At 37.2% G+C, this 27,004-nt stretch overlaps 1 pseudogene; it reads left to right on the top strand.

Moving 5' to 3' along the window:
• The first annotated feature begins 1,633 nt into the window (after positions 1–1,633).
• LOC101426644 (guanine nucleotide-binding protein G(I)/G(S)/G(T) subunit beta-1 pseudogene) lies at positions 1,634–2,308 on the top strand (annotated as a pseudogene).
• Positions 2,309–27,004: the final 24,696 nt, after the last annotated feature.

Here is a 27,004-nt window from a genome sequence, read left to right as displayed (position 1 = left end):
AACCCAGAGAAAACATTATACTCAGTGGTTAGAGAACAAAAACTTTCCAACTAAGATGTTCAACAAGACAAGGATGTGCACTGTCACCACTGTAATTCACCACTATTATTCACTGTTCTAGCCAGAGCAAATCAGTAAGAAAAAGAAATAAAGGCATTCAAATTTGAAAAGAAGTTAATCTTTCCTTTTTATGGATGATATGATCCTACGTTCAGAAAATCCTGAAAAATCCACAACAAAGCTATTAAAGCTAATAAATGGTTTCAGGAAACTGGCAGGTACAAGTTGATATGCAAAATAATTAGTTTTTATACACTAGTAACTAACAATCTGAGGAAAAATAAAGAAAAAGTCTGTTTACCATAGGAACTAGGGGAATCACTACCTTGGAATAAGCTCAACTAAGGATGTTGTATTAGTCTGACAAAGGGGTGCTGATGCAAGGTAGCAGAAATCTATTGGCTTTTATAAAGGATATTTATTTGGGGTAAAAGCTTACAGTTACAAGGCTATGGAAAGTCTGACTCAAGGTACCAGAAGAGGTACTTTCTTAGCAAAGGCAGTTGCCATGTGTTGAAGCAAGTTGGTGGGTCATCTCTTCCTGATCTCACAGGGCTTCCTATATCAGTTTCTGGCATAGGGTTCATTTCTTTCTGGGTCTTCTCAGCTGCTCAACTTCTCTGCTCTCTTCAGCTGAAAACTATCAGGTGAATGGCTCATCTTTCCCTGGGGACCCAGGATCAAACATGACAAATCTCTCTCTCTTCCCATGTCTCTTTGACAGCGAGTTTCCATTCGTATCAGCCCACGAAGTACACAGGGACTCAACCTAAGTAATGCCCTACTGGTATGGTCAAATCAAAAGCCCTAAAATGATTTTATCTAGTTAATTTAAGACCTTTGAATTTAATACCTTCCAAGAGTTTCACACTTAGAGGAATAGATTAGTTTACAGACATAATCTTTCTCTTTTGGGGATTCATAAATAATTCAAACTGTCACAGATGTGAAGGATTTATACACACAAAAAAAGTGCAATACAGAAGTTGTGGCAGGTCCTGCCATGCCCATCCTGATGGCTGGAGGCCTCTGAGGGTATGGAGGGAGGCACTAGCGGAGTCTGCAGTGTTGGGGTCAGAAAGAAGCAACCTCCATGGCTGGACTGACCTAGAGTCCTGAACGCACAGTGGAAGCCAGAGGTGACATCCCCAGATCAGAGGCAGCCATGTGGGCATGACTGGCCAGGATCTGGGGCCCCAAGACTATTTTATATATATTGGACACCAGACAGAAAGCATTTCTGAGTTAAGATCCCAGAGCCTTTGAGGTGACACTGACAAGAACTAAGACCAGAGTTGAGTGAACTTGACCAGTTACTGCAAGAGGCCGAGCAACTCCAAAGACCGGATTTGAGATGCTAGAAAAGCATCCAGGTACAGCTGTCTCTCAGATCAAAAGCAACGTTGACCCAATGGAAAGAACCCAAACATGCACTAGGAGCACACTGAGGGGGCACTTGGCCAAGATTTTTGCTATGCATTGGGGTACAGATTCCAGGCTTCTAGTGAGTGTCTTATAGGATGGCAGCTGCACCACCAAGATCCATGCCATTTCACAGCATGGCTCCTGGGTCATGACCTGTGCATTTGCCCCTTCTGGGAACTATGTGTCCTGCAGGGGCCTGGACAATTGCTCCATTTATAATCTGTAAATGAGGGGAATGTGCATGTGAGCTGTGAGCTGGCTGTACACACAGGTTACTTGTCCAGTGGCCACTTCCTGGATGATAATCATATCGTTACCAGCTCTAAATACACTATCTGCACTCTGTGAGACCTAGTAAAGGTCCACACTGAGGATGTCATGACTCTCTATTTCCCTCTTGACATCAGGTTGGGTGCTTGTGAGGCTTTGTACAAACTCTGGGATGTGCGAGGAGGCATGCACTGGCAGAAGTTCACTGGCCATGAATCTGACTTCAGTGCCATCTGTTTCTTTCCAAATGGCAACATATTTGCCACCAGTTCAGACTATGCTACCTGCAGACTGTTCGACCTCTGTGAGGATCAGGAGCTCATGACATACTCTCACCATAACATGCTCTGTGAGATCAACTCTGTATCCTCCAAGAGTGGATGCCTCCTCATTGCTGGGGTACTATGACTTCAACTACAACATCTGGGATGCCCTCAAAGCAGACAGGACAGGAGTCCTGGCTGGACACGACAACTGCATCAGCTGCCAGGGCATAACCAATGATGTTAGGGCCATGGTGACAGGGTCCTAGGACAGCTTCCTCAAGATCTAGAACTGATGCAGGCACTAACGCCATGACATCTGGAAGACCAATTCAGTCCTTGCAGTATTACTACAAAAGTGCATCCAGTTTAGCCACTTTAACTTGTATACCCCACATCCCTCAGAACTTCAAAAGGGCAGAATCTTCTTTTCCTTCACTTGTTGCTGAACAAGAGCACAATTTCCATTACAGAAGGGTTTTTATGGCTGTAAACTAAAATAGTGGATTCCTTTTGGAACAATAGCCTTCCTTTTTTTTTTTTTTTTTCATTTTGAATGAATTTTTAAAGGATATACTGTAATTAAAATGTTAACCAGAGGGTAAACTTGAGTCCATTGTGAAACAGATGCAATTTTTCACTAATTAATTTGAATTTTAGACAAGTGATCCTGTTTTGTGATGTTCATGTAAAACACGTTTGTTTTATCTTGCAGTAGTTTCTCAATTTCAAGTTGTGTTTGTGACAGGATTGCAAAAACATTCATATTTCCTTTAAAAAATATTCCTTCATGTTCAGTAGTTAAGCAAAGTATGAGAGGCCAGCACAGCCTCTCTGGGGTAGTTAATGATGTAAATTGAGTCCCTGATGTTCCTATTTTTTTGTCCAGTGTCATAGATAGTTGTTATGCACACTCTTGGCAAAGAGCAGAAAATGTTAAGAAGTCAAGCAGCCCAGCACTTGCTGTTGAGGGTATTGAGTCCAGTAAAGAGACGGTCCCCTTCTCTGAATAGTTTCCTCCTATCAGGCACCCTTTTTCTTCCCTGACCCCTTGTTTCTACCTTCCCAGTTAGGGTTTTATTCTCACCTTGGGTTTCCTTGGGAAGTAGGAGGGAAGGTTAGCCTAACACTACCCACTCCATCACCTACCCGCACTCATCAGGAACCCCTGTTTTCAAGAGAGATGCCTGTCTTGTTCTTGGTTTGGCAGTTATTTGTATATGAAACTCTGTACAAATCACTGTTTAGAAAATAGTAATCTCAAGCATCCTAAGTCAAATTTTTTAAAATTTTGAGGGTTTTCCTTATAGGTTTGCTCTATGAATCACAGGCTGTCGAAATGCTCAAAATTCACATAAGACTCAGCCCTTCAATTTTGTTTTTTCAGAAACTGCCTGTTTATAGTTGTCATCTTTGCAGCTCTGACCATTTCTGCTGTTCTCCAGCACATAATCCTGTGCTCTTGGCCCGATAAGTCACTTTTTAAATGAAGACTCTGACCTTCCTCTTTATAAATTGAACATAGAACCAGTCTTTTGCAGTTGAAGTAGGCCACTTTTATCATATGCAGATTTCCCCAGTTTTCTTTTCCAGTCAAATGTTAAGCAGCAACTTTTGGGCAGCAGTGTCCCAAAATGCTCATCTGTGGTGGCAGTTGAGGCTTTTCTTCATTTCCCTCTGCAGCATCCTGTACAAAAGTGTGTTGTGACTTCAACATATGTAGGCCTGGTAGAAGGAGGATAGAGGAAAACTTCCTTTCTTTTTGTCTAAAACCAGCCTGTAGAGCTGCACCCATATTCCTTTTCACTTTTTGTATTTAATTTTAAAGTGTACTGCAAGGAAACTGTATGCAAGGTAGATGCTATATTAAACTGCATTGTTATTTAAGATGTAATAAAGAAGTTCAACATGAAAAAACACTATGAGACAATGTTAAAAGACACCAAAGAAAATTGAACTAAATGAAAGGATATTTTGTGTTCATGGATTAGAAGATTAAATATTGCTAAAATGTCAATTCTATTCAATACAATTTATAGATTCAACACAATCTCATTCAAAAATCCAATACTTCTTTGCAGAAATGGAAAAGCCTATCATACAATTTATATGCAAGTGTAAGGGACATAAAATAGCTAAAACAAAGTTGAAAAAGAGGAATGAAGTTGGAGGACAAATGCTTCCTGACCCTGATTTTAAAGTTTTTACAAATCTACAGTAATAAAAACAGCATGATTCTGGTGCAAGGACAGACATATAGACCAATGGAATTGAATTGAGAGGGAAGATATAAGTCTTCACATCTTTGGCGAATTGATTTCTTTCATTAAAACTTTATTGAAGTATATCATTCGTACAGACACAGACCTAAACAATAAGTGTATAGTAAAAGTTGTAAACTTACCAAAGAAACAGGTATAATATCATACAGGGCTCATATATCTCGTCCCACCACCAATACCCTGCATCACTGTGATACATTGATAACAAAATTTTTTTTATCCCCTGCCCCCCCTCCAGCGGCCTTCTAGTGCTGTCTGCTCTCTGTGTCCATTTGCTGCGCTCTCCTCTGCGTTGTTACTTGTCTTTCTGCCCACCCCCCCCCTTTTTTTTTGTTGCGTCACCTTGCTGAGTGGGCTTTCCGCAGCACTTGCGGGCCTAGCCACACTCTGCAGTGCTTGCAGGCCCCTTCTTGATTTGGAGGTGAAGTGAGTATCTCCATCCCAGGGTCCTAGGAAAAAGGAATATAATATGGATTAGAATGGACTTCCTGGTATTCGACTATAGAACTATTGTGACTCTAGCAATGGAAGAAATTGTATCATTGATGTGGAGACGATGGCCATGGGAATTGCCGAGGGCAAGGATAGGGAGGAAGAGGTGTGATATGGGACATTTTCGTGACTTGGAGTTTTCCTGAATGATATTGCAGGGACAGATGCAGGGTATCTTATATCCTGCCATAACCCACTGAGTGGACAGGGGGAGAGGGAGAACTACAAAGTTAACTATGGTCCATGTGCTGTGGCAGTGCTCTAGGGTGTATTCATCAAATGTAATCAGTGTGCCTTCCTGATGAAAGGAGATGTTGCTGTGAGAGGAGCAGGGATTGGGGGGTGAGGAGCTGGAGAGGGTTGGGGGAGTGGGGAATGGGGTATATGGGAGCTTATGTTTTTTAATGTAATGTTTTATGTGGATCTATTTATCTTTAAAAAAGACAATAAAAACACTGAATTAAAAAATAAATAAATGAAAAAATACTTAATTGGTACAGAATTTTTGTTTGAATAATGGAAAATTTGAGTAATGGATGGTTGTGATGGTAGCAACATTATGGTTGTAATTAATACCACTGGATTATATATTTGAATGTGCTTAAGAGGGGAAATTTTAGGTTATATATATGTTATTAGAATACCATTTTAAAAACCCATAGGACAATGTAACACAAACAGTAAACCCTAGTGTATATTATGGAGTTTAGTCATTAGTGCAATTATAATAATATTCTTTCATCAATCGCCACAAATGTACCATACTCATGCAAAATTTTAATAATAGGAGTATGGAAACTCTGTATTTTCTGCATGTTTATTCTACATAATTCAAACTTCTCTATCAAAGACTATAAAAAAGCAATTAAAATTAATCATAATATCTAAAATCCAAACACTATTCCCAACCTTTTAGTCACTTTACCTATACACTGAAGACTTTGTTTCTGTTTTTCTCTTTCCTCATCTTTTATTATTATTCACAATGGATTCAGCCTCCATAGTGATTAACTATCCAACATTGTGGACTCCCAATATTTCTCATCTTCACTTATCTTTCCTTCCCCTGCCATGCAGTCCCCCATGGACTTGGCCACCCTCTTGATGTGTCATCTCCAGATATAGGCCACATTTGGAATTTTATTTCCATGCTTGCTTCTCAACCACAATCTCCTAAACTCTATCATGTTTGCTCAAGAAACTGACTACCACATTATTCAGTTTCTTTAAAATTTTCAGTCTGTTATCACATAATTTTAAAACAATGATTCAGGCATCTTCCAACACTACTCTATTCTCTGTGTAATGTAGATTCCATGTACAACATGGCAATCACTCCCTTTTAAATATCCTTGAGCACTACATGACATTATCATTACTCTTACAATTGCTATCATTGTTTATATCTCACAAACTTACCTACCACACCCTAGTCGAAGCTACCACAAGCACTCCCTCATCTACTGTAATAGCTTTTTAAGGTGTCTCATCACTTTTACTATAATTCTCCAATATCAACACAGCAACCAGAGTGATGTTTTAAAATATATAACTTACATTGTTTATCTTAAATGCTAAAAACTCTCAGTAATTCCCTATTCTACTTGAAATAAAAAACACACTCATATTTATATCTCCATAGAGATCCAGCATTACCTACACACGAACTAAACTGGACTTCTCTTAAGTTATTCAAATCAACCACTATCCTACTTTTCTGCACTGCTTTTCTCTCCATGCTTTCTATCTCCTCAATTTTTAAATATCGAATTCAAAATTACCTCCATAGGGGTAATTTACCAATCATCTTCTTAATGTAGTCATAGCCACATTACTCTATAGTTTAACTCTTTGCTGGCTTCTTTCATTTCATACCTAACAAACAGTAATCATTAAATCCAAGAAAACAGGAACATGTGTATTTTTGTCCTCATTTTGTGTCCTTGCCAAATATAGTGCATGGAACACCCAGGAATTATTTGTGAATGAATATGAAAGAAATTTTAAGGAAGATTCAGAAATATTAAAAATTTTCAGCTAATGTGATGTTCATTTAGCATTTAAGATCAAGTCTTTCCTTGTCCATTGGGCAAGGGGTGGTAATTAAAATGTTCATGTAAACTAAAAATTTTTGTGTGTTTATGAGGTGACACTAGGAAATATCCATCATGAGTGATAAATTTAATGCTTCTAGTCTATTGGGCCAATATCCTGAAAATGACAGAGTATTATTTTCTTTTAGGTTTTTCAAATGCACACTTTTCCTACAAGGTAGATTTCCCTCTATTTGTACAAGACAAATCTGATTCTGAACCCTCTATGATCTTGCCACCAAGAACTTTGTCAAAAAGCATATGATTAGTATGTTTATTTTTTTATTATAACATTGGATGCCAAGGGCATTATTTGATCAGTTCTTTCAGCAACCATAAAGTTCAAGTCTAGTTGCAATAAGTAAATCCATAGATTTTAATAGAATTTTTGTCAATTGTAACATTGTGCTTTTTTTAAATTTAAACTTCATATTGTAGCAACAAACCTATAACTCAATATTTCCCATTCTAGTCACATCCAACTATACAGTTTAGTTGTATTAATTATATTCAAAATATTGTGTCACCATCACCGATATTCATTACGCCTAATTTTTCATCACCTAAAACAGAAATTCTTCACCCATTAAGCTGTAACTCTCTCTTCCTGCCTACCCCCTGCCCCTTGTAACCTGTAAATAATTTGTCTCTATGAAGTTTGTTTCTTCTATGTGTTTCATATAAGTGAAATCATCAATACTTTTTGCATCTGTCATTGAAGGAACAAAGTCCAGAATTACATAAATGATACATAATCATGTTGTGCTATATGTTAGTTAGTCTTAAAATAGTAAGTAACTAATTAAATGAAGATAATTATTGTAATTATTTGTCACATCAACAATTTGTTAAGTCAGTGTGAAGATTTCGTGGTGCATCATGGGAAGACAGGCTCAAGTACAACAAAGACTTTCTGCAAATGTCTGCTTTATTATATACACAGAAAAAATGCTCCAAAAGAGCAGAGAAAAGATCCTAATGTAGCCAGTCCCCCAGGGAGGCCAACTACTTGGGTCAGGTTCAATGGATTGCAGTTCAGCATGTCCACTTCCCGTCAGAGAAGAGGGACACCTGTGCTACTCTCTGAGAGCTGGGTGTTTTTACAGCTTAGGTGGAGAAGTCCTGCCACTGAGAAAATCATGTGGCAGGCAAACTTTGCTTAGATTTCCTGCCTTAATAAGCAGCCGGAACTGCTTGTTCCCAGTTTCCAGTTCAAGGTATGGTCAGGCAATTCCATAAAGACCAAATGTTATCCTCTGGCTGTGGACTGGAAATATATTGAAATGTCTGCACATAATCAAGCAAGAAGGGACTTTCCCAACAACTCACCCATTGGCCACTCAACAAAGATTAGCCTACACCTCCTAATTAGCTTCCACAAGGTAAACCCACCTTCCACCTCCAACACAATGGAGTAGACAGGTAGGACCTACTGTCTGGGGTGCTCAGCAAAGTTGAAAGTATAAGTTTGTAACCAGCAGCTGCAGTACATTAATAGAGCTTTGCTTATGCATACCATTACTCAAAGCAGGATGATCAGTCTTGCCTGGAATAATTATCACATCCATGTCCTCCAATTGTCTGGAGGCATCTGAAGAAGTCCTACATAAAATCTGTTTGTACATTTTGCCACCAGTGGGCTTGGATTTTAGTCCCCTCCTATTTTCCACTTCCTCTGAGGAATTAACTCATATATAGCAAGAGGTATTAACAATAGCACATACAGCTCCTTGTTGGACTAGGAGGAAGTCTCCAGCAAGTGATCATCAGGCTAGTAAATCCAATGATTTTTTCCAAGCCTGAAGGGCTCAGCTGTGAACTCATCAACATCAGCCAAGGTGGCTCAGAGATTATGTATCAAGTATTCATTGGTGTTTATTCCCAGGCAGGGCAATAATGAACTGCCAAAAGAGGCTAATCCAGAATCATGGACTCCCAGGCAAATCATGTTTGGCTTGGGAGCATAAACTGAGGGAAGCAGTCCAATGAGAAGGTATTCTGTGTTACTGGGCCCATAATTTCATTATGTTAAAATTTCCATGTCCATTTCGGTGGTCAATCCACCCAGCAGTGGAAGAAACCATGGGAAGTTTAATTATTTCATGGATGCCTCCAAGGGCTCTCAGGAGGCTCTCCAGCCTCATCATGATTGAAAAGCAGCTTAGTGTATCCTTTACTGTTTAAATCACTATAATCATATTCATTATTTTACAGGCTCTTGTCATTTTCATCAACATAAGTTGTGCCTTTTGTTTCTAAAGGTCCCTTTTCCATACTTGGAAGCCTTTGATTCTCCAGCCATCTTTCTCCATGAATTTGATTAGACTGCTAAGCCATTGGCAACAGCCTGAGTCATTAAACAGATACATGTTGGTGCTTGGGTCTGAGTGTTAAAGGGCTAAGAGGATCACTCACAGTTACACAACCCATTGGGTACTTTTTCCAGTGCTAGAGGTGATTTTTAATCTGCCTGAGGTAAGGGAAACAGTGGCTGCTGCCCAAAGAATGCATGAAGGCTTCAGCTTGGCTGATCCATCAATGAATCAGCTTTGAGCATCCGTTGGAGGATCCTTGACAAGGGGTCCCCAGCATGCCAATGCAGGGAAGGAAGAGTCCTCATCTGCTGTTACAACAGGATTGTTGTTGTGGGAGCCCCCCAAAATCACTCATGCAAGTATGTCACCTTCTGGAGACCTGGATGAGCACAATCCTGAAAGTATAACTTCATTTGATGATAATCTGTTGTTTGTCATTGCCTGGGTAAATGTACTGATTACCCAGGAACCAGGACATGATCAAGGTGTATGTTTTCAGGAGGACCTGGGAGCTCTCAATAATCCTTTCTGTTTCCACCAAGGCCCAAAATCATGCCAGAAGTTGCCTCTCAAAGAAGAAATGTTGTGGGTTGCCTCTAGGAACATCTTCATCCAGACACCTCAGGAGTCTGAAATCCTGTTGCTTTCTCCTTCTGCCAAAGAGAACAGTCAGCTTGGGTTCAAGTGGCAGAATCTGGAGATCCAGACTCTAAAGGTCTTAGAAGCAAGGTGGCTAAAATGCCGCTTTTACCTCTTACAAGGCCTGTTCCTCCTCTGTTCCCCTATGTAAAGTATCTGTTTTTCATCCATCTTGGTTATAAAAATACCAAGATGAAGAATATCCTAGTGCCACTATACAAATTGCCCAAGCAATCACTGGGCATCCTTTTTGGTGGTAGGTGACTTTAAGGACTTTAAGGACAGTAATTTATTCCATACTGGGTTAGTATGGATCTGGTGCTGGACTCCAGCCTACATGTTACTTAAGGTGACCTACAGGTCTTGTCAGGGTTTATACTCCAGCCAAACTCTCAAAGTCATGTCCTACTCACAGGTGGCAAATAGTGGGGTATTTTAAATACCCCTGAGGTAGTAAAGTGAAGGAGTTCTGTAGGCTTTGTTACTGGAATGTAAATTGATCCTGGACCAATGATGGAGAAAATGGTGTTTGACCATTAATGACCCTATACCAAATGCTGGTGAAGGCCATATTATCTTCCATGAGAGTCATAATGCCTGGAACCTGGGTATCAGAGGGAGAATTTCTGCATTAAAATACTAGTAGCCTATAACCAGCCATATTTTCCCCAAAGTTCTCCATTGGGTACCCATCTCTGGAATCCTTTGGGACCCTTTGCTTTAGTAGCCACAAGAAAGTAGTTTGGTGTGTAGGTAAGCCCTGAGAGGAAGGGATGGACACTGACCTTTCTTGTAGGTCATGAGGAGGAGAACCATTTGTCGCCCCATTCAGAAGATCACGTTCTAGTAAAATCATCAATGTCCCCCAGTGAAATGCAAATTTGGTGAGGTACTAAATCCCTCTGCCCTGGGTGCAATATCCATGCACCAACACCCAGTTGTCACAGTGTGACCACTGCTTTCTCCTTGTTACTCCAAGGTTTAATGGAATTCAGGGGAGGTTACTCAGACTATGATAAGCTTAGCTGACCTCTGAAGGATCCAGTCAAACAGAGGCTATGGTCATGGGGTGTCTGCAGCTAAATTGTTAGCCACTCTTTCCCCACCACTTGCCTCCTCCTCCCTTAACTCTAACTGAGTAAAGGTTTCTTGAGGAAGGTGTTGGACATGAGGTGGCCAAGACTTCTCCATTCAGCCTGATTGATCGGGATAGTTGTGGCACCCTCATGGTAAAATTAGGACAATAATGAGAGGAGATCTTTTTGAGGCTTCATATCTATCTTTCATATCCCATATCTCCTTCTCCATGAAAGTTCATACTTTCCTTTTCACCTCTGGATCTCCATCTTCAGTTCTAAAAGTTTCCTAAATAATGACCAGCCTCACAGTTACCCCAAGATCTCTGGGTGGCCTGAGTGTGGATATGATTGGTTCTAGAATGAGAAAAGAAATAAGAGGTCATGAGTCAGGACAGTGTATGCCAGAGAGTGGAAGCCCTTACTTCATTGATCTTAGCATAGAACCATCTAGCCAACTCCCTGGCATTCATGGGATTTTCAAAGTCCCATTTATCACCACCCTTTGCCTGATGAAGAAAGCATACCCTAGGCCCCTAGTCCCAGGTCAGTACCTCATCCTGGGCTGGTAGGGTGGGTATGATCCTTCAGTTCAACCCATACAGTCATGAGTCCTGTGTTGCTCGAGATGCTCTTGTATGAAAGGAACATAAGAGCAATGAAAAGAATGTCCAAAAATCAACCCAATCCATACATCCCTGGGTACCCTGTTTGTGGCACCAAAATCTGTGAAACGAGTTGCTACATGATGCATCCTGGGAACACAAACTCAGGCACAGCAAAGCCTTTGAGCAAATGACTTCTTTTTTATTTACACAGAACCAAAAGTACAAAAGAACAGGGAAGAGATCCCTTAACCCTTCCCCAGGAGAAGCCACCTGCTCAGGTGAGGGGCAGTGGATGTCAGTTTCTGCTCTGCACACCTCGTTTTGCATGGGAGAGGAGGGACACTTGTGCAGCCAGCTGAGAGCTGCCACTGAGCAAAAAGGATGTATCAGGTAAACTTGGTGCAGAGTTCCCTTCATAATAAGTAGCTGACATTGCTTTTTCCCAGCATCAGGTTCAAGGTACAGTAAAGCTATTCTATTAGACCTAAAGTCTTCCCCAGGCTGAAGAATGGAAACATTGTAACTTCTGCACACAATTAAGTAAGAGGAAAAAGGAGAGGAGTAGGGGAAGGCTGGGAGATGACTGCTAGACCTGTTTGTGACTTCCCCAGCAGGTTTGTAAAACAGCTTATTTTTAAATTAAACATTATCAGATTTACATGGAGACAACTTTATATTCTAATTCTGAATTATTTATTTATTTATCTGTCCACTATCAGAACAATGATGTCCATGATGGCCTATGAACTTGATGTTTTAAAAGAAATGGACTGATTTTTTTTGTATTTGATAAAATCCACATCTTCATTAATGTTTATGTGATTAAAACTATTTTCAAAGAAATTAAATTCTCTTTGTAACAGTTATATATTTATTTCTGGATATAACATTATATCAGAAAGAACATATGAATACATTAGCTAAAAAATAAGTCCCCCCAAAATGGTCAAATTGAAATAGCCAAGTTCATAGACTTCTATTTATATTAATGCTTGCTGGTATCGGAAACCTCATTTGAAGCTGAGTGTCAGTTGAACTTCATTTTCTGCCTAACTCTTTAGACATTGCATTATTTACAAGAAGTTCATTTCTAGACATATATACAGGTCTTGGCTTCAAGACACGTAATATTACATTCTATGAGGGGCAATTTTGACATTTTTTTCCACTACTATGTATCCTGATATAGTTTTAACCTTAAGAATTATATGATAACTTCACTCATTTTTCTGATTGCTCAAGAAAATTAGCTTAACTTTATGACTAAATAAATCTGCCATATGTTTATTCATTTGGCTCAGATCTACAGTTTGCTACTGCTGCTGTCCTGAGATCTCTTTTATTGTGGTTTCTGTGAAAAGCCATAAGGAGGAACTGGATGTACATGGGAGTTGATCCCTTGTGGTTGAATTGAGTTGAGAGAAGATAGGAACCAGAGAGTAAATTCTTCCTTTTTATTCCCTCTTTCCCTCTACTCTGAGAATGCTTGGAGCTGCATTAGTTCCTGCTTAACCTGAAGATAATTATGTGAAATTGAGAAATCAGCCACTTTTGTTATAAAGCCATGACCACATTGGCAATGCATCCTTTTTTATTTGCTTTTCTCCCAACTTTGTCTCATTTCCCTTTTTCTCTCATTCCTGCTTCCCTGTGATTGCACTCTTAATAAAGCATTCAAATATAAGTTATTATTATTTTTTGGCATAGAATTTATTTTCTAGGTCACTTGTGCTAAGATAATCTCTAAGTGAGATGGAATAATTAAGTTATGTGACTATGACAATAGAAGTATTATAATGCCATATAACCAAACTAATGAATCTGAAAAAGAAAATTTTAAAGAGTATTGCTAAACATGTAAATAGCCAAGCATGGAATAAGAGCATATTTATAAATTAAATTGTGTGGCAGTGTGTGGTATGTGCTATGGTGAGAAAAAACATCAATTTGAAATTTGAGATGCTAGAATGTTATCAAGTGTTTTGTTAATAAGGAGATTTCGTTATGCAGAACCAACTTTTTCTGTAAAGGGGCAGATAACAGTTGTTTTAGGTCTCTGTGACAACTACTCAACTCTGCCACTGCAGCTGCCATAGACAATAAATATATGAGTGCCTGTATGAGGAATAAAGTTTAGAGATATGTATTGATTTATTTTAAAAATGTTACTGAATTTCTGCTTTGGTTTTTGGCCCTTGATTTGTCCTACAGTGACCAATATAACAATGACAACTGTAACAACCAATAAAGACAGCTATGAAAATGTGTCCTGTCAAATGGATGTGTTTTCTGATGAAGTATACAAATATAGCAACAACACAGAAACATTAAAATGGAACACTTGAAGTGGCAAAATTGTTCACAGTAGTGACACTTACCAGAAACAGGAAGAAGTAATATAAAAGTGTCTATTCAGCAGAAACAGGAAAGAACAGTCTGGATAAAGAAAAATAATTCAAGGTAGACTCCAAAATTGTCATATGTGACAGTTTGAAGCTTTTTGTGGATCCCAGAAAAGATCATGTCCTTAGAGCTAATCCACTCCTGTGCGTGTATACCTACAGTAGGTGGGAACTCTTGATTAAATTACTTCTGTTAATGGCTTCTGTTTAGATTGCATGGTCCAGGGTGGGTCTTAATCCTCTTACTAGAGTCCTCTATAAATGGAGGACTAAAAGCAGCAGACACAGGAAAAAGTAGCAGAGATGGAGAAAGGCCTCCAAAACTTGATGAGCCTAGAAGAGAGAAAAGCCACAGGGCTTGAGATAGGGGAGAGAGGAGCAGACTGACATTTTGCGCTGCCATGTGCTTGATCGCCCATAGCTGCAGCTTGGTGAGACAATGTAATCAACAAATTAACAGATGTGTTTTGACGCAACGAATTGTATTTTAAACCATTTTTAACCTCCTGATATATTATAAGTATCCAAAAGAAAATATCAATGACTGTGATGGTTTACTGAATTATAGACTCAATGCATGCTAGCTTTTTGAAATAGCTAGAAGCAAAGATATCTGTAACTGTTGTGAATCATTGAACTGCAGCCCAGATGCCTTGTTTCTTTAATGCTGATGCTATGTTTTGAAACCACATGACCTTACCTGGTAACTGGACAACTCATTACTGTCCCTGCTTATATCTCATTATCTTATTTTGCAGCCCTAGAGTTGGGTGCTTTGCACATAGCCCCTTGTAGGTTAAAAAAATGAGTGAACCCAGGACCAATCACCCCAAATTTCTAAGTTATCTTGCTAAACCAAAGCACTTCTAATCAGAGTTGGCCCACCAAACATTTGTAATAACCTAAACTTTAAACTAAGTAAACTAAGAATGTAATCAGTCTCTGCATGTTCAGCAATTAGACTATTTCCAACCTCATTATCATCCTGAGCCTGCCTGCCTTTGTTTGAATGTGATAAATTACTGAAGTTTCTCCAGTTCTGGAAGGCAGATTTATGGCCAATAGATCTTCTGTTCTTGCTTTGCACTCAGCAATAAACTCTTTTCTCTTTGAACACCAGTGTCATATAATTGACTTTTCTGTGAACATCCAGCCGAGAATCCAGCATTGACTGGTATCAACAGCATCTCCAGATGATGCCTTGATTTGGACACATTCATAGCCTCAGAACTGTAAGCTTTTAATCTAATAAATTCTTATTATCAAAGCCAGCACATTTCTCCCAGCAGCCTTTTGCAAACTAAAACGTTGTACAACCACCATTTTCCTGAGTTCTGTTGAGTTCTGAGTAATAAATATAACCCTTGTTCCCACTCAAGTTCCAACACCTTTGGGAAATAGAGGAGGAATCCAGTAAGTGAAGAAAAATCCTTCAGGCTTCTTACTGATGATCGTTGAGTTTCTGGATTAAGTTTTGACCTGCAGGCAAGTAGGCAAGATTACATTCACTTTTCTTCATTCACTAGGAAAATCTGAGGACTAAAAGCCCCAGGAAAGAATGGTAGGACAAAGCTAAATGGAATAAATGCCAGCTTCATGCAAACAAACCGTTAAAAAGAGAGGACAGGAATATCTGATCTTCCAATATCCAGTTCCTTCTTCTAAATTTACCAATGAGGTAAGTTTCTCTAACCCATAGGGGAGAATAAAGAAGGGATGGAAAGTAATAGGGAGAGTTATACTTGAAGAGTTGGACATATTTGCTCTTTCCTAATATCCCCTCTAGTTTTCCTCTTTTAGCCTGTTGGTCTTTACTCAAAAGTCTACTTTCTGATGGTTGAGTGTCCTTCACTGGGAAAGACAATGTTTTCAAGGGAAATTCTTTCACCTTTGTTTGGCAACTCCTCCAAAACGTACTACTGATTTTTATTCACATATTCCCATATGTGACTCTTTTACCCATAGGAAGAAAAGATAATCCTTTTATTTAATTAATTCCCAAAGGCACTCTGTCCAAAGAAGAACACTCTCTCTTTTATTTCTTATATAGGTTTGTTACCACATAATTGAATTAGACATTTTTCAATGAGAATAAATGGCAACATGAAGATTCTCCAAGAATAAAATGTCAATTAGAAAAAATTTCCCAAATTAAATATAAACACCATACTGCTATGAATTTTCGGGGAAGAAATCACAGCCCAACATTTAAAAGTTTTAAATAGACTAATATTTAAAAATTAAATCATTATCTTAAAGGTTTGCTAAATTAAAATCCAAATTCTCTTTTCTCTACTCTTTTTTATTTAATCCAAATATTACTGGTAACAGCAATCTGAGATTATCATCTGTTCAAGGCTTCACTTCTTAGGAAGGAGTGATTTAATCAGCTAACTGAAGTCCCACTATCAGTAATAAAGTCCTAATTATCAAGTACCCACTAGAAAGACTTTTTTCTGGCCCTAGCAGATTGTCAGAACCAAAATTTCCAGGATTTACTCATCTTGGGCCTTTCCACTCTTCAGAAAATTAAACGGTTTGCTATCTAGGTGGTGAAGTTGGTGGGAACAGAGGGACAGGTGCTGGGAAGTGGAGGGATGGTCTGCTGTTCTAGGCTGACAACCAATCCATTAGCCTGAGTTTCCTCTGGTGAGAAGGGCACCTTAAATAGTTTGGTTGAACATCTATGGGTAAAGTTCATGGCTTCATAATATTTAACAACCACAATCACTTTTCTTTAAATACTACTGTAGCAGTTTGAAATTATTTTATGAATCCCAAAAGGCAAAAGATTATGTTTGTGGGCTAGTCCACTCCTATGGGTGTGAGACCTTTTTCAAATGGAATACTGCAGTGAGGTATGACTCAAGTTGACTCTCTGCCCTCCTGCTGCATCTGATAAAAAAATGGAGACACAGGAAAAAGAGGTCTATGATTTTGATCTTGCCATATGACAAAATGCAGAGACTCAAGGAGCTGAGGCCTTGGGGAGAAATTAGCCTTATGTCTGATAATTTGCAGCTCAAATCTGCAAAAAATGAAAGTGGAGGAACCAAGCCTGAGTGAAGAGGCCCAGTAAGATACAAGCCCTATGCCTGGTTTTCTACAGCTGAGCTGTGGGAGATGGCACGTCCTGGAAGGGAAGGCAGAAACCAGGCAGAGATTGCCCACCATCTTGCTTCAACATGTGTCAGCTGACTTGGGTGAAGATGCACCTCTTATGGTACCTTGAGTTGGACTTTTCATGGCCTTGGATCTCCAAGTTCTTGCCCCAAATAAATAGCCTTTATAAAAGCCAACACATTTCTGATACTTCACTTCAGCAGCCCTTTGGCAAACTAAAACAATACTCTAATCTTGCCATTCTGTGCTTGGCTGTACAGATGTTCCTAAAGTTTTATTAACGAAACTCTTTATATACCTCCATATTGGGTTGACTGAAATTCTGTCCTGGGGACAGACCTCAATATCTATACCCATATACATATTAATTATAAGACAATTATATAATTTGAAAAAATATTAAAAAACAGAAAAGTTGAGGAATTTTCTTAAGGACACAAATATTTTGGCTTTATTATTCTAATTTTAAAATATTGCAGAATAATTATCCTTAATGTAATACATAGACTTTCTTGAAAATTTCCTTCAAGGGTTCTGTTTTACTTTGTAGCACATCTTGTGCCATTTATTTCTGGTTGTCTTCTAAAGTAGATTAAAGAAATCTATAACAAGATCAGCACTGAATGAAGACCAATTTATTAATATTTTATTATTTGTGTTAAAAAGGAAAGTTTAGTAAGAGGCAAAGAAACTATTGCTGATCATTATGATCCTCTTTTTCTGAAAATTATATTTGAATTGAAAATTGGAGAATGCATGCCAAAAACGATTAGCTTTTCTTTAGACATATATTGAAGGGGCAAATTACCACCATATTTTTTTTATCCAATCCTGTCTCCTGAAGCTAAATTAGAACATATGATAAAAGAAGATAATATTTCAATCAGAAAAGATGTTTTCTCCCACAGCTGCCTTAATATTAAGGTTAATAAGATGAGCCCTCTAAACTGGCTTCCATCTTTCCAGATGATACTTTCTTAGAATAAAAACTGGTTTATTTCATGGGAGAGCCATTAAGACTACATAGTTTGAATCACATGGCACTTTAATAATGCAAAGCAGCACTCATGTTACATCACTTAGTGGAGAAATGACATGTTTACAAAAGAGGATATTTTTCATTAATTTTGGTCTGTGACTTTCTGTATATATTGAATATTTCTTCCTTCCTGGAAAAAAAACACCAGCTCTAAAATGTCTCTTTCTATGACTATCTTCTATGACAGTGGCATCAGAGATCTATTACAAGAAGTTGAACTAATTAAAAAGAAAAAAAAACTTACAAAGCATATTAAATTATGAGGTTTCTTAGAGACGTGTTTTATTGTTTCTTTTTTTGTTAATATAAATATATTGGTTGGCTATTAAAGATAAGTTTACAAATCTGTTGTGAGTCATTTTTCTATAAATATTTATTTAACATGTTGCTATTCTATAGATCAATGTAGAATAGAAGAAAAAGGATATATGGCCAGTATTCCATTGCACTTTGTCATTTACTATCTCCAGTCTGTTACCTCAAATTCCTTGTTAATATACTACAGCAGCAGCCGCTCACTGAACTACAACTCTTTATCTGTCCACTTCTGCTATTGACCAGGAGGTAAAGAAGACCTCATATTGGAGATAGAAATTATGGTTACTTAGCAACAAATAAAAGGTTAAACTCAAGGATTTAAGATAACAGTGAGGAGATAAACATAGGCATATATGAATAAACCCCCATAAAATATTTGTTTGAAGGGAAAACTGCAAATGATGTGCACTTCACCAACTGTCATGACTCTTGTTGGTGGGAGGCACAATCCATCCCCTGATCACCTCCAACTCCAATTCACAGATTCCCTGCTGAAACCCCAGTGCCTTGCCAGAATGTTTAGTACGTGTGTAAATGGAGGTTTGTCTACTACATGGGTAGGTTCCCAAGAATACTTATTCGACAATGAGGAAGAACACCAATTTTTTTTCAGTATTCCTTAAACTGATTTGTGCATGGTATAAATGCTAGAAGATTAAAAAAAACAACTAACAAATCAATAAATTTTAGTGAGAAAATTATATATATCTATTGCAAATGAAAAGATGTTGAGGATTAAGTTGTTTTTTAGATGATTTCAATTGTAATTTAGTTGTGAAGTATTTGACTATTTGACTGATTTTTCTGGCCAGGAGAATGAATTGAAAGGACTATATTTGTGGACTCAGATTGAACGCAGACAGCACAGTGGTTGGTTAATGTACTGTGGGAGACCAGTTTAAGAAGCTCAGGTAGCAGGGAAAATCAAGCTCATTCTTTGACTTCAGTGATTACTTGAATTGACCAGTCAATTTAATTAAACTTTTCAATGAATTGCAGCCTATACTATGTTCACATAAATAGGATACTCTTTTGAAATTATTGCAAATGGAAGAAACTGGGGATTTGGAGATTTGGAGGAGTTCTTAAATTCGTTAACAGTAAGTGAAGCTTGTCCACTTTTAGTCCTTTCTGGTCTAATTTTCATTTGTAACTATGGGTTTGTGAAGAAAACTATTTAAACATTAAATGCCTTCCCTCCCTCCTTTTTAAGAAACCCCTTCTTTACTTGTTCCTATATAGTTTACCTTCTAACCTATCAAGGAAAGCTAAAGGACTTTAGTATTTTGAAATTCCAAAACAAGACATAAGACAGAGAGATTGAATTAAACACATCTACTTATTAATAGGGGTCTTACAGCATTGACAGCTTAACAACTTGCAAAAGTTTCTGGTAAGAGAAGAAGTAAAAGTATATGGTACAATCTTAATGGCTTAAATATCTCTTTAAATGGGAGCAACGCTTAAATATATATCTCCACTTCCAACTTTACTCTGGACCTCTTGATCTTTATCCTATATATTTGACCATCAATATCCAAATCCAGGTCATCTTCACATATTTTACACCTTATTTTACTTTTTTCTTATGATCGATTTGACAGCTTGGTTGTCTTTATTCTGCCTTTCAAACAGTGACTTTCCTAGCTGCAATTACTTTAAATAACAAGTGAAGTTGAATATAGTAGCATTGGGATTGGCTCTTGTCATTCACCTCCACAATGGGGGTGAGCTTAAATCTTTATTTCATCTGTATGCGTGTGGGGGTGGGAGGGGAAGACATACAGAGAAAAATGCAAGTCCAAGCAAGCAAACCAGCAAGGCGAACGTGTGCTGAAGAGGCAAGGGAAAGGGAAATAATTGGTCTCTTGGTATTCTTTCAGGATAGTCTCTGAATCAAGCCAAAGAAATGGTTGCCAGATGCCTAAGAGACTCTTGGCAATGCCGTCTTTACCTAATAATCTCAGGTAACCTTAGGACAAAGAATCGTGCCCATGAATATTTTACTGGAACCACTAAGTAATTCCGGAAGAACTGGGAGGGTTTAGCTGGATTCCCAAAATTCCTTGCCTTGGTTATTAAACCAATCTAAAATTATTCAAGAAAGCTTGTGTAGCTATGAGTAAGATCAGACAGAATAATAGCTAATGCAATTCCATTGCTATATAAAAGTATGATATGTTATAAGGAGAGATGTTAAATTTTACCAAATATATGTTACTTTTTCATACTTGTGTGCACCTAATAGTATAGGCCAGAACATGAAATATAAATAAATAAGCAATCACAATGGAGATTTTACCACAATACATAGAAACAGAACAGGCAGATAAAGAATCAGTAAAGACAAAGAAGATTTGAAAACTAAATTAAATGAAATTAGCCTAATTTATACATATAAAACATTTCTCTCCAAACTTAAGAGAATACACACCTTTCAAAAGAAGATGGAATTTTTATTAAAATAGAACAAAATTGTGATTCATGAATCTATTGCCATCCAAAATTAAAGGATTAAAATAACAGAGGTGTTTTTCTGGTAATAATTTAATTAAGCTAGGAATACTTAGTGGAAAGATAAATAGAAAAATCCTTTTATGTTTGGACAACTTAAAATACACTTCTAAATAACCATGATCAGCAAAGAACTGAAAATAAAAATTAAAACATAAATATATGTAAATTTTAACTGAATAGCAGGTAAAATATTACATACCAAAATATATGGGATACAGTTAAACCTATGCTTAGTAGGACAAAAATATATTTTTAAATGAATATATTAATTAAGGAGAAAAGATGGAACCATTGCTTTAGATTTCATTTAAAGAAAGTGGTAAAAGGACCAGGAAATTAAAAGCAAAGAAAATAAAAGGAAACAATACATGAAATACATTAATAAAATTAGAAAGAATTATACAATATAGAAGATATAGGACACCAAAGAAATTTATTTCTTTGAAAAATTAATATCACTTATAAACATCTGGCAAGACATCATGAGTTAAAAAGAGAAAGCACAAATAAATAATAACAGCAATGAAAAAAGAGACCATAATTTAGCCAATTAATCTTCAAATAATCATAACAGTATGGTATGAAAACTCATAACAAAACTTAAAAAATTTAGAAGAAATGGGCAGTTTTCTAAACATAAGCATGCTCACACATGTCAATAAATCTAACACATAAATTAAAACTAACGTAAAATTCCTAGAAAATTTGAATTCTTATCTTTTAAAGTAATCAAGTCAGTTAAAAAAATTGTTTCTGCAAAGAAAATACCAGATTCAGGGGCTTCAGCAGTTAATGATACCAAATATTTAAAGAAAAATATCTTTTACATAACATTCTCCCAAGAAAGAAAGTAGAGGGAGGTATAAGTTTCTAGCCATTTCATAAGTCCAGTATTATCTTGAATTAAAATTGTAAAAAATGTTAGAAGAAACCAAAATTACAATGAACTTGTATGCAAAATCCTAACCTCATATTATCAAACTGAGCTCAAGATTGTTTAAAAGAATAATTTCATGCACAAGTTATTTAACATTCAAAAATAAACCACTTTAATTTTCCATGTTAACAGATTTAGGAGAAATCATTTATCACTTAGTTCAGGAGATTCATAAACATTATCAGATAAAATTCAAGATTCACTCATAAAGAAAACACTTGAGTAAAGAAGAAGTGAAAAGGGATATCCATAAAATGATAAATTACGCAAAATAATATTTAATGAGGAAATGTTGAAAGCTTACTCTGTGAGAAATAAGAAAATATAACAGGACTGCTTTTTCATATTTGTTTGATAATTTACTGGGGCTCTTGCATAATAAGTCAAAATATAGAAACAAAGGATATAATGTTTAAAATGAAAATAAATAAAAATACTCTTCTGTAAATTATATGTTGGTGCATCAAGAAAATTTTAAAAAATCTATAAGCTATTAATTTACATTTAAACATAAGGTAGTTTTATATGAAATTGTTATACAAAACAAAGCTGTATTCCTGTATACCAGTAATTGTTATGAAAAACAATTTAAAAACAATATTTACAGGAAAAAATATCATAGTATATTAAATAAATATAACAAAAGATGCAAAAGACATAGATAAAGAAATGGCCAAATCTGAAATGACTACAACTTATTATCAAACTATAAAATTAAAAGAGTGGTTTGGGCATAGGAAAAGATGAGCTAGCCAATGAAGTTGAGTAGCTTAAAAGGTCAGGTGAGTAATGCATTTCTGGCACAGGTCCATCTGTCAGCCTAAATGGTCCCTGAGTCCACACAGTAATTATCCCATCTGCTTGAAAATACATATTGGAAATAGACACTCTTAGAAGTAAAACCTCCACAATCATTTCTTGACTCTTTGATTTAGATCTATTATGGTAGTAAAGATCAATTAGAAAACTTCTAGAATTGCCTCCACAAATCAACATAGTAAACACGCACACACACATACACACATTCCACAAAAAATGACTGTATCACATACCTAGAGAGATTGCAGAAATCAGTGCTACTATCATGGACATAAAGGATGCAAGACTGGTGATTCCTACCACATTGCTATTCAACTCATGTATTTGGGTTGGCAAAAAACATGCATCTTCAAGAATGGCAAAGCATTTCCATAACTCTAATCAAATGGTGTCTCCACTTACAGATTCTGTTGTAGTTCTTGATACTTTGCTAGAGCTATTAATATAGCAATCATTATGTTTTCTTTTCTTTTCTCTACTGTCCATCAGAGGTAGTTTATTTTCAACTGGCTGAGGCAGCAATATACCTTCATTTCTCTACCACTGGGCTACATTACTTGTTAACACTCAGTCAATATTTAGTCAATAGGGACCTCAATCACGTCTCCATTTCACAAACATCACACTAATGCCTACATTGATGATATAATGCTGATTAGTTCTGGTTAATAGGATGTAGGCTGATAAAGTACATGTTTGCTAGAGGGAGGGAAAAAAACCATAAAATTTTATGGGCCTACCAAGATATTTCTTTCAAGGTGAAGAGCAAGTTGCTCTATCTATAAATTCCTACCACTAATAAATGCAAATGCTATCAAATAATCTATGTATGTTCAGATTGTGGAGGCAACTTATACTTTATTTAAGCATGCTACTCTGATCTACTTATCAAATAAGTCAAGTTTGCAGTCTTGAATAGGATTCAGAAAGAGATGGCTCTGTAACAGGTGCAAGAAACTGACCATACTTGAAATGTCTGTGGCAAATAAGGATGCTCTATGGCACATTTGGCAAACCTTTTGTGGGTGAATTGCAGAGTAGATCTTGAAGATTTTCCAGCAAAGTTAAGACATCCTGAGCAGATAACTATTGATCTTTTACACAGTGTCTTCTGACTTGTGACTGGGACCTCATTGTCTGAGTGCTTAATGTAAGCCACCAGTGATCTATTATGAACTGGATGTTATCTGATCCACAAAGCCAAAATGTTGCGCTTGAAAAGTAGCACTCTATCATCAATGGTGCACTTTAGTTCATACTGATTTAGGTCCTGAAGGCACAAGTAAGTACAAGTGCAAGAGGCTTTGATTTCCATGTCTGATTCTCCTGCCACATTGCTTCTTCTTGTAAACCACACCTACGGTCTCATTGGAATCCCCTAGCACCAACTTACTGAGAAAACAAAGCTTCAGGCTTTTTTAAAATAAATGGTTCTTCCTGGCATGCTGTCATCATCTAAAAGTGGAGAGCTTCATCAAATAATCCCACTTAGGGGAGCCCTGAAGAACAAGGATGAAGATAAATCATCTCTCTGGGCAGAAATGTGAAAAGCCTGCCTGGATAATTTTGCCTGGAAGGACAGACAGCTAGGGCTACAAATTTGCAGATTGATGTACAGTTGCTCAATGCTTTCCTAGATGCTCAAGAACTTTGGAGGAAAATTTTGGAAAGAGTTGACAAGAAGATCTGAGGATGAGGCATAGGTGGACCTCTCTGAAGAATGTGAAGATATTAATTTTCCAATAAATGCTCTTCAAAGAGCCACTTCAACAAAAGGAGGATGTTAATCCATTGAAAAAAATGATATATTTTGTGGATGTCAGTCAGCCTCTTCTGTTAGGCACCTCTGTCCTTGTCCGATGGGCTTATGAAAAATGGGTGCTGGCAGTAGGAATGAAAGTTATACATTAACATGGAAACATAGACTTACCAAGGATGATCTTGGAATTTAAATATGGTTCAAAGAGATGCAGGAATGCCAAGTTGGTAAATGTTGACTATGATGGTTTTACTGGGTAAAGTTCGCTAAGTTGCAATCATGTTTCCTAAATCCCCTTAGCTTTACAATTCCAGGTTAGAGTTGGATAAAAAAGAAATTTGGACCACATTGGAAAGGAAGAAGTGAAGCAACAGCAACCAGCACTCTCCTGCCTTCCTTAGGATTACATGAAATGCAAAGGGAAAGGGCAGTTGCAGCTTGTCCTGGTGCTCCCCGCTCCAGGCCATTGGTGTCACAGACCCACTTCCAGGTGCGGAGACCTCCATAAATCGGTCCTCTTTCTTTCCTTCTTACTCCACTCTAGTAGATGGAAAAGTGTAGCTTCTCAGATTTCCCTGTAAGTTTGATTTTTCCACCCACACACATGTTGCAGGGGGTTTAGTATTAATAACTTTTTGGTGATTCTCCACTGTTGGATCCTTTCTTCCCCAACTTCCCTAACAAATGTGTATGGTATTAATACTCATTGTGTAAGATATTAATATTCAAAATGATTTTTTCCCTGAATAAGCACTGACTCGTAAAAGCAATGATTTATTTTGAAAAAAAAAATTAGAAGTAAAACAGCTTTCTTTCCATTGATATGTGTAACCACACCACTCTGGCAGACAAGTCCAAGTACAATATGCTAGCTGTATTTAACAAATAAATATAACCAGTTAAATGTGCTGTTCAGGTAAATATCTAGTTTATATCTCATGAGTATATATCTCATGAAATATTTGGGGCATATTAAAAATATTGTTTATTTGAAGTTCAAATTTAACTGGATATACCTTATTTTATGTGGCTGCCCTAAAATAGAAGAAATATGGGAATTTCCAGAATTAATGAAGTCCAGAATGTTCTTTAATGCCACATGGGATCCGTCCTTGTGGCTGCTGCTTTCCTTAGCTTTGTTGCTTTCCATACATATAAACATGCTATCACCGGTTTATAAATTCACTTTCCTTTCCTTAAACAGACACAGACTATGGCAGTTAATTTTTTCTGTTAAGAAGACAATTACAAGTGTTGATTTCATGATCAGTCAATCTAATTGATTCACAAAACCTGTCATACAGTCTCATGAACTCCTTTGGTTTATATTAATTTTCTCTAATGGAGACTCTATTTAACAGAACTGATTCAACATTCCAAAGGCTTGCAAAGCTTAATCTCTGTGGAAGTGATTATTTAAGTCAATACATTATTTCTCATACAAAATTGGAAAAGTAAATAAGAACGTAGCTACACTAATAGTTAACAGACAGAACTATTCAACTAAAGTGGGTGTCAAGGAGAATGGCTAATTTATATATAAACTGGGTATGCTCTAAAGATAGGGGAGAAGTTTATAAAGATTCCTTATTTACCAAAAATGTTGCAACAAGATTAATGCTCTAATTTGGAAGTTCTTAACCTTTTTTTTTTTCATGGATGCCCTTTTCCAGTCAGGTGAAAACCATGGACACCTAAGTCCACACTATACTGTGTATTATTTAATAAATATACCACACCCACACCAGCATGTCCCCACAAGAATAATGTTTTCTTGAATTTCAATTCAAGCTCCTGGACCTCTTGTTAAGAACCCCTGCTCTAATTTCTAGGTAGTTTTACTTAAAGTGTGATGCTGAGAACAGCAGTGGCCTCATTGCCTAGTGGTTTAGTTTCCTAGGCTGCTTAAAGCAAATATGAAATGGAATGGGCTGAACAATGGAGATTTATTCTCTTGTTGTTTTGAGGCTGGGAAAATGTCCAAAGTAAGGCATCATCAAGGCAAGGCTTTCTTCTCAAAGCCCTGAGGGTGGCTATCCTTGACTCCTCTGTCACATGAGAAGGCACATGACACCGTTTGCTGCTCTCTTCCTTCTCATCAGGGTTTCGTTGATTTCAGCATCTTTCTTCCAGAGCTCACTCTCTGTTTGCCTGAATTTCATTCTCTCATAAAGGATTACAGTAAGAAGATTAAGACCTGTCCTAACTAAGGTAGGTCATACCTTAACTGAAGTAGCCTCATCAAAATGTCCTACTTGCAATGGGTTCACATCCACAGGAATGGATTAACTTTTAGAACATGTTTTTCTGGGGTACGTACAGCTCAAACTACCATACCTAGAAACTAGTTGGAAATGCATATTCTCAAGCCCTATCAGGAACTCTGGGGCCGGGGCTCAGCAGTTTCTCTGTTAACAAGCTCTCCAGGTGATTCTGATGTTCACTGTGGCTTGAGAATCACTAAGCTAGTGAATGACAGGATTTTATTTATTTCCAATTATTACCTTTCAGATGAAGTCTCTTTCCATGCAGATGAAAAGTATTACCAGGTAGATGGAGGGAATTAT

The sequence above is a fragment of the Dasypus novemcinctus genome, chromosome 4 (genome assembly GCF_030445035.2).
Source record: "Dasypus novemcinctus isolate mDasNov1 chromosome 4, mDasNov1.1.hap2, whole genome shotgun sequence".
NCBI classification, from domain to species: Eukaryota; Metazoa; Chordata; class Mammalia; order Cingulata; family Dasypodidae; genus Dasypus; species Dasypus novemcinctus.
Note: the sequence above shows the minus strand (reverse complement) of the source record. Positions and strands in the feature narration are given on the sequence as shown.